We start from the raw sequence: 14513 nt of genomic DNA, 5'->3' as shown, positions 1-14513 counted from the left end.
CCACCGAGTGTAGACATATTAAATGTTAGGGCTAAATTTAACAATTAAAAAATTAAGTTACACAAACACACAAAATTACAGTAGTTATAAAAAACTTAACTGCAAAGACCGTAAAAATACAAAAAAGAATTTAAATGCACGATACCGTAGCTGTACGAGTATGTGAAGTCCAAACGTCCACAAAACTTGCTTGGATTCTTCCACTTGAATCTTCAAGCACAGATGGATTGCCTTTAATCTTCTTTCTTGCCAATGAATGTCAAAGTTATTTTTTTTCTGTACCAAACTGAGAAGAAATGTCTTTAATTTTCTTTGCTTCTTTAGACTACCAACCAACAAGATCTTCTTTTATTATTTCTTTGCTTCTAAGTGCTTCTTGGCCTACCAACTAACTAACTTCGTCTTTTATTTTTTTTGCTTCTAAGTGCTTCTGTGCCAAACACTAGACAGAGAATCGTCTTTTATTTTTTTATGCTTCTAGTGCTTCTTGGCCTACCAGCTAACAAGAACTCGTCTTTTATTTTTTATGCTTCTAAGTGCTTCTTGGCCTACCAGCTAACAAAAACGTCTTTTATTTTTTATGGTCACAGCGGTAAACCATAATCTCTTCGTGGGAAAATTGTAACGTAAGATTCCCAAATCCGTTCGTCTGCATGCAATGACCCAAAAATAAACACACTTTCGAAACGTCTATTCAAACAGTGTATTCCAGTAAAATTAGCCCGAGGCTATCGAAAATAGGTGTAACGCCTACACCTCTAAAAAAACTGTCACTACAATACAGATTAATTGGATAAAAGACGGAACTTTTGTCCAGCTAGCAAGCACTAAGCCAACAGTTAAATGAGCGGCCAACTTTCAAGCAATCATTTTACGAATGACCAGAATAGATATCAATATCTCAAATTCACGTATAAAGTAACTGTGACGCAATAAATGAAAGACAATTATGAAGTCATTCCAACAGGTGTTTAAGCTGATGTAATATTTCCTGTTTAAACAGGCCCAAACAGGTCCAAACAGGTCTTATGAACGATGGTGCAATTTTGGCACATGCTTTAGGAATTTCCATGACGTAATATTCAGTAGACTTGAACGGTTTTATATGACGTTTGATTTGTACAGAGATTGGCCGTAACACGCTTCTACTCTTTTCTCGACCTTTGCTATGTTGACGTGTATTGTTTTGATATGATGGTCAGAAATAAAAACAACTGAACTGAACTGAAATTGATTTAATTGATTGATTGAATCTTTATCCTCGGACTGGAAAAGCTTCTTGCAGAGCTTAATCCTGGCAGTTTCTCATTGCCTACTTATAGAGGCTTTGAATCACTGACGCAGGCCCGGTCACCAAAATTGACAAAGTGAAGTTTTAGATTGTTGAAATGTTGTTGCTGGGGAATTATTCCATCCATTAGATGCCGCTGAATGGAGAGCAGTCCTTTACGTGCGTTGCTCAAGCGCATACCCCGAGAGTCGAACCAGCGCCGCTTGATCTTGAAGCTTCTGCGTTCACGAAGACACGAGCTAACCAACTGAGCTACCGAACTGAGCATGCTACCAAACTTTCCAGCAGGTTTGTCACTTACCAGGGCATGGGGGATTCTTTGCGCAAACTTCCTCCTCCATCTTTGCTCCTGGACACGTCTCCTCTTCCGATTTAGTTGTGTTCAAACACGATCTCATGCGCATTCTGCTTGCACTTCCACAGGAGGATAAACATGGCGTCCACGAAGACCACGACGTCCAAGATGCAGGACACTCCTAGACACGTTCATTATCGTAAGTTCAGGAAAGTTTGTATCCAGTGTAAACAATGATCATTGTTCTCAAATAACAAGTATATTTTTAGTACGGTATGTTTGTTTTAATTCGCTTCCCAAGTACTTCCGCCAAGATGAAGTCAGTGGTTTATTATGTACTGCGTAATGAACCTAACGAGTTAGAAAATAAACCCTTTTCCACATTAATTCAACGTTTACAGAACGAGGATTAGTATGCTGGGTGAGGAGTGGATGTTGGCCACACAAGCTGCAGCTGAATACTTAAATTCGTTTGGGTTTTTGTCATCACTTGATCGGAGTAAGCTTCGAAGTCAATGTTTCAACTAAATAATCACGTGGGTTAGCCTATGGTAACCTATAGTAGCCTATGTTAGCCTACGTAGCCTACGTAGCATACGGTAGCCTATGGTAGCCTATGGTAGCCTACGGTAGCCTATGGTAGCCTACGGTAGCATATGGTAGCCTATGGTAGCCTACGGTAGCATACGGTAGCCTATGGTAGCCTATGGAAGACAAAACATCAAGAAGCGATGGAAGAATTGATTGACCGGAAACATATTGTGTAAGTCAAGACAAACCACTGTATAGTTTTGTAGGGTGAACAACAGAAAGGCAGATTTTGACTTGGCAACTCTGACTCATACCCATTCTTTGGCTGAGCCCTCACGCTAACCCTGCTCCTACACTGCTAATAAATTACGTACGCACCGGTTTTGTGCAATTTTTCGTTTCCGTCGTTGTTTTTCCGGTGCAATTTGTTTTCAAGCAGTCGTAGTTCCGGGTTTGAACACCACTTCCGCAAGTGACGCTGCACTCGCCCCACTCCGTCCACGAACGCTCTGACGAGTCCATGACAATGATTGAATTACAACAAAATTAAGATAACATAAAAAAAATAGTTGAAACAAATTTGGTGGTTAACTTTTAGAAATAGTAACAAGGGCATCAAAACTAAAAAAAAAAACTTTTGATCAAAGTCTGACGTCATTTCACTGGACACGCGGGATTTCTCAAATGAAGAATATTTAAATTAGAACAACTTGAATTGTTTTGGTGAACTTGATCTGTTTCTGTCAGAACTTTAAATGCCCCACTTGCTGCCTTTACTACAACATCTTTATAAAGTCAGCAAGAGATAAACCAGATCAAAAAGTTTGAAAATCTTTGCACTGTGGATACTTGCAACCTATGACGCACATCATCTCCCAACGGAGAAATATTTTTGTTATGATGTTAAATGTCGTGATGTACTGTAGTTGAGGATTATTTGTTTGTGGTTAAAAAGACAATCTCTTTACCCAAATTGTTTGGTTTGGTTTTGAATGTTAGCATTGTTGTACTATGGTATAATGTTGGTGTATGCAAATGTAACGTCTTACCTGGTTGACAGTGGCCACATAAAACGGGGCAGTATCGTTTCATGTAACTTATGTAGCCGTCCATTGTACACCTGTTAGACCAAGCCTCACAGCTATCCAGGTCCACGCAGCTGTATGCTAGGGGGAACAAATCAGTTTAAAGGAAGATCTAAGATGCAATAGCGACATTTGTGACGTCACAAGTCACGTAAAGATAATGGATCGATAGTATAAAGTTGTGACGGTTTAAACCAGCAAGACATGTGAACGATTATTCCTCTCGATCATTGCATCTAATTTTAATTATTGTTATTTTGGTCGCGTTTTGTCGCTTTCACGTTTCTAGACCTTCACTATGTTCGACCTGTTCAAGCTGTGATGGTCAGAAATACTGTAAAACGAAACTGAGCTGAAAATAAACCTGATTACCATTTCCTTTTAAGGAAGACAAGTAAAGAATACCATCTACCTACCACACTAGTAGTGTAGACAAAATGTTTGAAAACCCAAAGTGTAGGCTGTGAAGTGCTACACTAATGGTAGCACTTAGCAACCTACACCTTGGCCAAACGAACGTCTCTGATTATTATTATCTTGAGTAAACTTCATGAAGCAATGTGGACTAAATAGCTGGAGTTTAGTCGATTTTTCAACCATCTTTTAGATTCACATTTTATATTCACCTTCATCTTGGGATACTGACATTCCGGGACATCTATCCTTGTTACACTTCCCTGTCTCCAAGGCCTCCCCAGCGCAGTTGTTTCCTGTAGGACACTGACGGGTACGGGTTCGATTCCCGCCGCTGCTAGCCGTAAGTGGACCGGGGTCGCCGTTGCAGGACTGGCTGCATTCTGACCAGGTACCCCATGCAGTCCAAGACCCTTAAAAGGTTTCGTTTAAGTTAATAGTTGTTGTCACAGTAGCTTTGTTCGACAAGCAGATACAACTTGAAGGAAATTTAGCTCCACCCTTGGCCGCCTTTCCTTTTGCAATTATTCCCATCTAATGCGAAACACCCTGAATTGATGCTTTTCCGCAACCAGTTTAGCCTGGAGTCGAACAAAGCTTCTATGGTGGGAAGTGAAGAGTTTTCACTTATTTTCATTTGTTGACACTATTGTTATAGCAATAGTTTTAATTTAAGATCTGTGATAACAATTTAACTTTTAACTACAACAAAGTGGTCAGCTATACTGTTATTTCTCCAGGAATATTTTGCACTGGACGAAGCTACACCCACCTGACTTTCCATCACATGACTTAAAATCTGAACAATCCAGTCTCACACGAAAGAAGAAGACAACTTCCACTTACCGGTTTCACAAGCCCCGCACGTTTCAGGACACACGCGCCTCATAAATTGTCGCGTTGTGGAGTCAGACGCCAAACAGAGGTCTTTGTTCATTTGGCAATCGTCGACGTGATCCTTGCAATCCCCCTCTGACAAAGTAGATAAGCAAAAATGATTAAAAAAATATAAACGCGTTGTTTTGTTAATGAGCAGTTGTTGCATTATCCCGCGTCACAATACGTCGACGCGCACGGAGTCACCATTGTGGGATGGTGACGTCATCACTGGTTCAACGCCAAACTTTTCTTATTTAATTATTCTGATGTCATTTTTACAAGCAATAAATTTTTTCTGTAGCCTACGTAACATCGGTGAGTAGCGGTGATGAGCAATGCACACAACTCCCAAGTCGTCAGATTTGGTTTGTCGCTACTTATTTGGTTTGCTGCATTTGATTTTTTGTCAAAGCCAAAAATTATCACCATTATGCAACATGAGATGAGCTCGCACACCAATTGGCAAGTTGTTGATAATTTAAAAATATTCTTAGACAAGTTGCTTTGTGGCTCATTGGTGGAGGTTCGCACTTGCGCAGTCTAATCCTTTCATCAAGTACATAGCAAACACAACGTAGTAATATAATATAGGCTTGGTACTTACGATCAGATGCAACTTCAGTGCTTCCTGTTCCGGCGGAAGTTCCTTCTTGATCCGCCAAGAAACATTTTCCGCAAGTCCGTTTGCAACGTTCCCATACTGACCTCATGCGGCACAAATGAGATTTTTGGTTGCAAGATGAAAAGGTGTCGGCGCAGCTTTTATGTCGTCCCGCAAAACTTGTGGCCGGGCGACAGCGGCCGCACGACTTGGAGCACATTAGGGCCATCCTGCCCCTACATTGGTCCGTAGCGGCAACTTGTGAGCACCTTCGGGGATTGATATCGATACAACGTAAATCTGTGAAAAGAGTTTTCAGTGAACGTTACTTTACATGACAATGTTAAGGTTTATTTATTGTCGCTCTACATCTGCTATGGTCTATTAACGACAGGGCTCATGTTTAATTTTTGTATCATACGTATAATGCCATGCTATTATTATCCGTTTTATCATCACTGCGTTATGCAAGAAAGATCATAATCGGTGCCGTTTTAAAGCCTTCCGTGTGACACGACCTGGAATCGATCTCAGACATGCCAGCCCTAAATCTGAAGGAGATAACAACTCTACCACTGAGCTGGTAACTCCATTTAAAGTGAAACGAGTTTTAAACTCCAGTATGAGTTAATGAAGTAAGCTTAGAAGGATGAGAACAACTGGTAGTAGAAAATCTCGAAATACGCTGATTAACTACCGTAACAAAATGTTGCTTTTGTAATCGATATATTGTTAGGTGACTACAAATGCACAAAACTCAGCAACATGATAAGGCTGAGTGTCGTATTGACCAACACAAAATATAAACGTGTACAACAAAGAAACTCGATGGATCTACGATTCCGTTTTTACAAAAATCACTTAGTTTTTCCCCACACGAAAACCTCACCGTCCTCTGTAATGGAAGCCGCACACAATCCACAAGTCATCCTACAAGATGCCTGTACTGATGGCTCAGTCTCACAGAACGGGAGCAACTCATCGCAGTCAGTGTTTGTATCAACGCAATCCATGGGCACATTTAAGCTCTTGTCGCTTGTCGTCGACACTGAAAGTTAATAAACAGATTAAAGGATGTTCAAATAGAATTTGCTGTTAATTCGTTTGATGACGCAACTTCAGAATTGCGTTTTAAAACAGTTTTACTTCCACAGGTTCATTGAGAATGAATTCCTATTGTATCTTGAGGATAAAGACAACGACTGTAAACAGTGTTCTCAAACGACGTGTTGGCAAAAGACGTGATAGTTTGCTTCATATGACGTGCTCAGTAAGACTTGGAGGTATAGCCTACTTCGATCAGATCGGTTCCTTATTGAACCCAAAAGGTGTGTTTGAGATGAAGTTGAACTTAGTAAAGAAACTATGTTAGTAACTGGTATAGAAAAATATCAGGACTTCAGATGGACTAATAAATTAACAACTTGGGTATCCTGGGAAAGCGAAAGCGAACGAGGAAAGCCAAAAATGAGATGAAGAGACAAGATTGACAAAAAATAAGGAACAACCAACTAGTATGTGATCGCTAACTAAAACACATGATCAACTGGATTGGTAAGAAATGAGGAAGGTTTTGCTTAACAGTGGATTACCACAGAATGGAGATGATGAAAAATAAGCTTACCTGCGTCGGTCGGAGGAGTACATGTCTTGCAGGAAACTGGACATTTCTCTCTGAAGTTGAGTATCTTGCACATTCCCGCCCCAGCCAAAGCAACGCAGGAATTTGGTACAACATCCTTGCATGGGCGCTCCCCGCCACACAGCCCGCAAGTCTTAGTACAACCCTCCCGGATGAAGGGCAATGTGCATTTGGACGCGTAAAGCAAACAAGCTGCCCCAAAGGCATCTCGGCACTCGGAGATGGAGCTGCGTTCATCGTCATCACAAGCTTGGCATGACGCAGGGCAAAGGAATTTGATGAATTCATTTTCACACTTTCCAATTGCATGGTACTGGCCACACAAGCTATGTTGGTCTACGCATTTCTTCGCAGCTAAAACATAAACATTATTTATTTCTATTTGATTAGATTCTATTTGAATAAGGACATTCTGATGATCCCTCTTTTAGGGTGAAACAGGCTGTCAAGGAGAGAGTAATAACTATATTTGATTTAATTCGCTCTGCTTGGCTTTTTGCTTGGCATTGAGCACTTTTTGTAGTATTAATAGTATTTATTGTTTAAATAATATTTAAGTGTTTTGAGCGTTCACTGACGCTTGATCTAAAACAGGGGCGTGCAACTGTTTATCGCAATAGGCCACAACGTACAATTATAATGATGCTGAGGGCCAGTCTATCGAATAACACATGACTTTATATGAAAAAATTATTTAATGGAAAAGTACACACAATCAAGTTACACATTGAGTGAGATGTCTAATATCTTCTCTGTCCAGAGATCTTGCCAGTGTCAGCTTTGACGGAGGAAGTGGCAACTCGAAGTTGACTTGACAAGTGCTCATCTGTAAGCTGATTCCTGCATTTTGTCTTGAACAGCTTCATTTTTGAAAAGAACTGCTCTCATAATGCAATGCTATCATGCTATAATAATTAGCAGAGTGTTTTGCACAGTAGTCTCGCTTGATACTGTACTCTTTCATTACTGCTGTAGTGTTTTGACAAATCAGGCAAACAACATCTTGATTGTGTTGAACAACGAAGTAATTTATACACCACTCATTGTTGAACTTCCGCCTTTCATAATCAACCTTCCTTTTCTTACTTGTAGACATTTTTACTATGCTAAGCTTTTTGTAGAATAAATATCAATATATTCACCGCACTGCACCATAAAGTAAGATTTATGTCACTGAATCATTGCAAGAAGAACAAGGCGGTTTTCTACAACGCTTACTAATGACGCAAAAATAATGCTAATGATGTAATAATGCTAAAAGTCAATAATGCTAATGATGACGTTACAAATAACAACATCCTCCGATCTAACAGTGAAAAGTATTTAAAAATAATGGGCTACTTGATGAAGAATGTGCGGGCCACGTAAATGGGTACCGCGGGCCGTGCTCTGGCCCGCGGGCCGTATGTTGCACGCCTCTGATCTAAAAGAACGTCGGTTTGACACTGCTCAAGAGCAACCTGTGGAAATTTGACACTGTCAAGTTGGGCAACAGCGCCGGCGCCAGAGGTTTGAAGCTTCTACTTCAACATTGTGAAGTCCACGAGCACACAAACCCGCCAGGATTTGGTCAGCCCAATTGCTCAGTGGTTAAGTACCGCTGTTCGGTTATCGGGTATGCGCTTGAGCAATCAATTTCAAGGAAAACTTTCCATTCACTGGCATCTAGTGATGGAATAATTTACAGGCGTAACTTTACTCTGCCAATCTCGGTGACTGGGCCTGCGTCAGTGGTTCAAAGCTTCCACAAGTAAGCCAAACTGTCAGGATGAAGCTCACAAAAGAAATTTTATCAGTTCAATTATACAGTAGATTCAAAACCAACCTACGAAAAGATTCAATTTGTGGAAAACACCTTCCGTTTATTTCATCCGAAAGTCCGTAGCCTGATTGCGCATCTGGTGGAGCAACGTACTGACATGACAAAGTTTATTTAAACACAAGCCAAACATTATTCTGACCTTGGGAGGAGACTTGTTTCTTCTTAACGAGAGTGCAGGGATGTTGGCATGATACCTTGCATCCCTCAGCAACCGTTGGATCGCGGCAACCTCCTCTTCCCGCAAGCTCCGGACATTGCGCCACAAGATCGATGCAGGCTCCTGCTGATGGTCGCGCTGTAACTAAAAACTCTTCAAATTTTGATTTGCTCTACTTTGCAAGAAAGCAAGAGTCTTGGATTGAAAATCAAAACAGAATGTTCAAATCATAACTCTACTTTTAATAAAAATTAGAATAAAAAGTTTGGGTAGGCTACAATATGACTTTGGCTGCAAAAAAAAAATCGGTCAACCTAAGCAAACATTTGTGCACCAGGAACAATAGGAACAGCTTTTTGTGGCGGGTGCGTCTTTTAATGTCCATCTAGCTGTTTTAAATAACTTACCTGTAACAAGAGGACTGGTGGAGCAGACATTGCACGCCACAGGACAGTTCTGCTGAATGTACAAGTTGTTAGCACATCCTTCCACCAAGCGGTCACAAAACTCCCATTGATTTGCACACGTGATGTCAGTAGAAACACCACTTTTGGGCTGTTTTCCAGTGCGGGTGCATTGTCCACACGCGTGCGGACAAATAGCTGAAACTCTCGAATCCGAACAATGGCCGCCGGCGAACGCGTCTGGGCACCCGTCGTGTTGATCGGCACAAACGTCACTTGTAGTTTTATTCACTGCGCAACAAACGGTGAACGCATTATGATTAGAACATCAAAATAAAACACCGTGAATTGATGATGTAAAAGCTGAATCGTAACCGAAAGAAATGTTTCCGATTAATCTGAGAAATAAAAGAATTTCTGCATTTTTCACAAAACTTTCATCAGTTTTGCGGAACAATCGTGCGCAACTCTTTTAAAAATAAATTCTGATCAAAAATATTGCTCCAGGTGAGGCTCGAACTCACAACCTCCGCATTTCTCCGATACTGTTTATAAGTACGGCGCGCTAACCGATTGCGCCACTGGAGCTACGAAGACGGAGGTGAATGTTTTGTAATTATTTTTTATCCAATTCAAGGTTCAAATTATTCGTGGTGGAAAATTTAAAAAGTGACTGAAAACGTATTAACAGTTTGTACCCGATTTGGGACAAAGCAATTTGATTAGTGAACTAAAAGCATCCACCTATAATAAAACTTCAGATTAAGAAATGCCTGTTCCACAAGAACGAGACTCAGATGTAGGAGTGACAAAGATAATTTATACAAATAGATTGTAGACGAACATTTGGCATCTCATGTTTATGGTTCTACCACAAATCTTTCCTATAAGTTACAAAACGATGTATACTCACTGTACGGTGGTGAAGTTGCAACAGTTGGATGATCCACTGGGGGTGCACACTTTTTACAGGTGACAGGACACGCATATGCCACAGCAGGGTTGCCACATTTCCGGACGGAAGACGTACATTTCGTATTAGTATCAGCACAGCGACCTTGGAATTAAAAATTTTATAAAAAATTTCTGTTGATACTCTTGCAATTGCTTACTTCAAGAAGCCTTGCATAATCTACCCAGACAACAAATCAGGCGTTTTGACATTGATGTAACGTCTGCAGACGTTGAAACATTTGGTTGCTGAATTCAGTTTTTGAAAAACAATAGGCCTACAAGCAACGAATCTATTACTTAATTAAATCACAAATATCTTTGATGACGCATGATGTCGATCAATGCAAATCAAATTATTCACCAATTAACATAAATACCAAAGAGAACAACGTAGCCTAAACTATAACGTTCCTTAAAATGTAGATCTGTGAGCCAAAAACTATTGTCAACCAATCAAAAGAGAGGAACCTAAATAAATTGTTAACAGAATTTAATTCTTAAAAACAATGCAAGTACAAACTACAAATAAACGCGGTCAACATTCTTCAACTGACCTTTCATCGGTGGTGGAACGCACAGTCCGCATGTTTCCTTGCACACAACTTTGTAGAGGATGTTCTGACACTTCCCAACAACTTTCATGATGTTACAACCTGGAACTTGGTTCCTACAAGCTGGGTATGAAAGAACACAATCATGAAACAAACTTTCATTGAAGCAAAGTGAAGGAAGCTGTTCACCAGGCATTTAGTTAAATAACATGATGCGTTCTTCTGGTGCAAATTAAGCTGAACTATCACAAGATGTATAAGCTGATAATCTGCTTTTACTCCGACGTTTTGTCAATCAGACACGACTGACTTCTTCTTCAGGAGGATAAATTAGGTAGTGACTACCTGTCCAACATGGCTAGTTTACCTTAGTTTGCATCAGAAAAACGTATCATGTTTTTGTAACTACAATACCGTACACTTCCCTCATGAATACTACAGGCATGTTTAAGACATGGTTAAAAACTAGGAATTAGACATTGCGAAGTCCAAGTCAGTGTTACTGACGAAAGAAGGTGTAAGCTGCAGTAGGAACAATCATCAGGGAAGATTGGAAGCCTAAACTTATAGTTTTGAAGATGACAGATAACAACTCAGTCTTTGTAAGAAACAAAGTCATCAGTCAAGGAGATTTTGTAGCAAGTTCATATTTTCCACAGAAAAAAAACGGTTTGTAAACTATTTTGCTTATTTCAAATTTGTTACAAGTTGTAAAGAAACGCAATATTTCAATGAGATGGCTCGAAGTAGATCTTTAAATAGACAGAACATTTGACGAAAACTTATTTTGAAATTGTCTTTTCCAAATACATAACCTTCCAAGATTAGGATTCATTATGACGCAAAATACGTTATCTTGCCATTGTCTCATTATGAAATTGTGTGGACATACTGCAGTCTGTATGGCTAAGCGAACTTACAATGACAAACGAAGGAATTACACTTGACAGTATCCACACTCTCTCCTACACATTGACCCGAAGTACACGTACGATTACGTGTTTGAACACCACCGCCACACGTTGCGTTGCAAGGTGTCCACTGGCTCCAAGGTTTCCACACTGATACATGAAGAGAAGAATAAAAGTCAGTGTAGCCTACGTGCAGTGATGGGCATTATCGGCGATAATTTATCGGCGATAATTATCGGCGATAAATTTTTATCGCTTATCGTTATCGCTCAATTATTTTTTCAGTTATCGTTTATCGTTATCGCCAAAGGCAATATGTGATTATCGCCGATAATTAATCGCCGATAAATTTTATTTCGGATCAACGCACAAGTGGAAAGACCATGAAAAGTAATATTTTTACCAGCCACCTAGTTAATGAAACTAAAATTAAAACCAGTTCTTCTTCAGTGCCTGAAGTGTGTATGCACAGGTCGTTGTCAGGGGAGGGGGCACGCCCCCTGCAGCGACGGCCCTGACAACACAATAATTTTTAGAGTTGCAAATTGCAATGCAATGAAATGCATACAACAAGTCTCTTGTTGTTTTGCTGCAATCGGCAATGGCGAGTGAACTTTACAATTATAATGTAAGCGCACAGGCGGTACAGATTCCTTTGAAGCGAAGCAACAGAAATTGGCAAGTGGTTTGTGAAAGTGTCGCAATACGAGGCCGCTTTTACATTGGAAACATGGTCTTTCGCGCCACCTCACGATCAACTATTTTATTTTTGTGTTTTCTTTTTTCGTTGGAAGTGTTAGTTTTTAGTAATTGTCGTAAAAAATAAAATCTCTCTCGTCAAAACATGAAACTTACTGTTTTAAGTGCATTAAATTTTTAGATGAGTAGATTAACTAAAATTGCAAGAACTTGCCTTGAGACGTGCGGTTACGTCACAAACTCAGTTTAAAAGACAAAATTCACACACAATAACAACACAAGATCGGTTATAGACTGTAAGATCGATTTTTTTCTAGCTTGGCGATATAACTTTCATCCAAAAACAATAACCAAATGTGTAAGTGCCACTTAACTTAAAAAGTTAACCCATTTGTGCCGAAAGTGAAAGTAGGCTACTTAAAAAAAAATTCGGAAAATTTAAATATTGCATAATTATGACCTAAAAAACATATCACAATTATTTTTTTCCTAATTGTGTTTGTACTTTTTGAAAAAAAAGCCGTCCTATATATAAGACGCTAGGCAAATCCGTTATCAAATTTCACAAGCTTGATGGATTTCAGTGTATGCACATTTTTACTACCAATAACGCTTAAGATTACTGATAAATTTTCAAGCATTTGGCGTTTTTTGGAATTTTTTTAATTATTGCTGACTTTGCTGTAAACAGCCCTGCAGAAAGCAAAATACAAAGTTTGGAATTTTTTATGGTATTTTTATTTGATTTAATTTTTTTGCCTACTGCACGTAAGCGGCAGTGTAACTCAATTAATAAAAGCATCCAACTGGTATCTGAAGGTGTAATTATAAGCACGGCGGTTACCTCAGTGGTTTGATTCTGGATCAAGAGGTTGAAGATTCGATACCTACTGCCGCTGTTGCGATTCTATTCATGCATAACTTATAAAAAGTTTTGTCCCTTTACAGTATATTATGTTCGATTTTTCGTCATGTTGATGAAAACAGTTCGTGCTGCATGGGATGGGGCAGCGCTAATCAAAAAAAAAAAATTTATCGTTATCGGACATTATCGGCGATAATTTATCGTTTATCGTTATCGCTTAACTTTTTTTGATTTATCGTTTATCGTTATCGCTTTAGGCATTTTTCGTTTATCGATTATCGTTATCGCTTAACTGAAAAATGAGTTATCGCGCCCAACACTGCCTACGTGTACATGTGTATGCGAGTGCGTGTCCGACAAACATGATTATTAACTAGACATACAAAACTTCAGAATGACGTACAAGAGCATATTTACAGGCAACTTATTGCAATGTCCTTTCATTGTGTCTTGCCAAATCCACAACATGGGAGCGTTAGTTGGAAAGTGTAGGCTTCAAATTGTCTCACTTCAAATGTTTTTTATGAAGTTACATAATTTCGTTTTTTATTTTGTATTTAAGCTTTCTCTGAAAGATTTAGATTGGGCTGAGTAAACGGGAAAGCAAGGAAGCCAATCTACGTTCCACTTTCGGGCATGTTTTTAAGTGTCTTGCCAAAGACACAACCACAAACACAACCACAACGTCAAACGGGCGCCCTTTTGAATTCCATACTGAAGCTCTCAGCACTTGACCAGGCAGCCGAGTGGTGAAAGCTTCTCAATAGGTCACCAGCTTTGAGCCTGAATTTGAGTGACTCTTGTGGCTAACACAATAGTTTACCACAGTTACCGTGACACAATCTGCACGATTTCGGGCAGTTTTTCTCCATGTATGTACTGTAGGTTCGTTCACAAAACCCACGCGCAGACCAGTTCCCACAGCGCTGGTGTCTGTCGATGCATAGTCCTTTGGTTTCTGCGAGTATAAAGAAACTTGGAAGCGTCGGAAATACCAGTTCAAAAATAGATCAAATTGTAACGGTGTCGGACGTTTTCTTCGTAAACAGTTCTTCGTAAAGCAATTCTTCGTAAGCAATTTTTCGTAAAACAATTCTTCGTAAAGTTAATTCTTTGTAAACCAATTCTTCTCAAAGCATTTGTTCGTGCATGCAATGGAGATTTGATGTATACGAAGAAATGCTTTACGAAAAATTCTTTTACGGATTTCATTTCACCAACAACTGTTTACGAACAATTGTTTTACGAAGAATTGCTTACGAAGAATTGCTTTACGAAGAATTGTTTACGAAGAATTCGCCTATAACCAATTGTAACATACTGCAAAATTAGAGTTTTATCTACTTATTATATAATTTATATAATTTTATTTGTTAAAAAAATATTAAGATATTGACCGATTGATGTATTTT

General features: G+C 39.3%; 1 non-coding gene across 1 annotated transcript; it reads right to left on the bottom strand.

Moving 5' to 3' along the window:
* Positions 1-9620: 9620 nt before the first annotated feature.
* On the bottom strand, positions 9621-9709 carry Trnai-uau (transfer RNA isoleucine (anticodon UAU)). Its single transcript is given in 2 exon segments — positions 9621-9656; positions 9672-9709. It is a non-coding gene; the product is annotated as a tRNA-Ile (tRNA).
* Positions 9710-14513: the final 4804 nt, after the last annotated feature.

The sequence above is a fragment of the Aplidium turbinatum genome, chromosome 8 (genome assembly GCF_918807975.1).
Source record: "Aplidium turbinatum chromosome 8, kaAplTurb1.1, whole genome shotgun sequence".
NCBI classification, from domain to species: Eukaryota; Metazoa; Chordata; class Ascidiacea; order Aplousobranchia; family Polyclinidae; genus Aplidium; species Aplidium turbinatum.
This window is presented reverse-complemented; position numbering and strand designations above follow the sequence as displayed.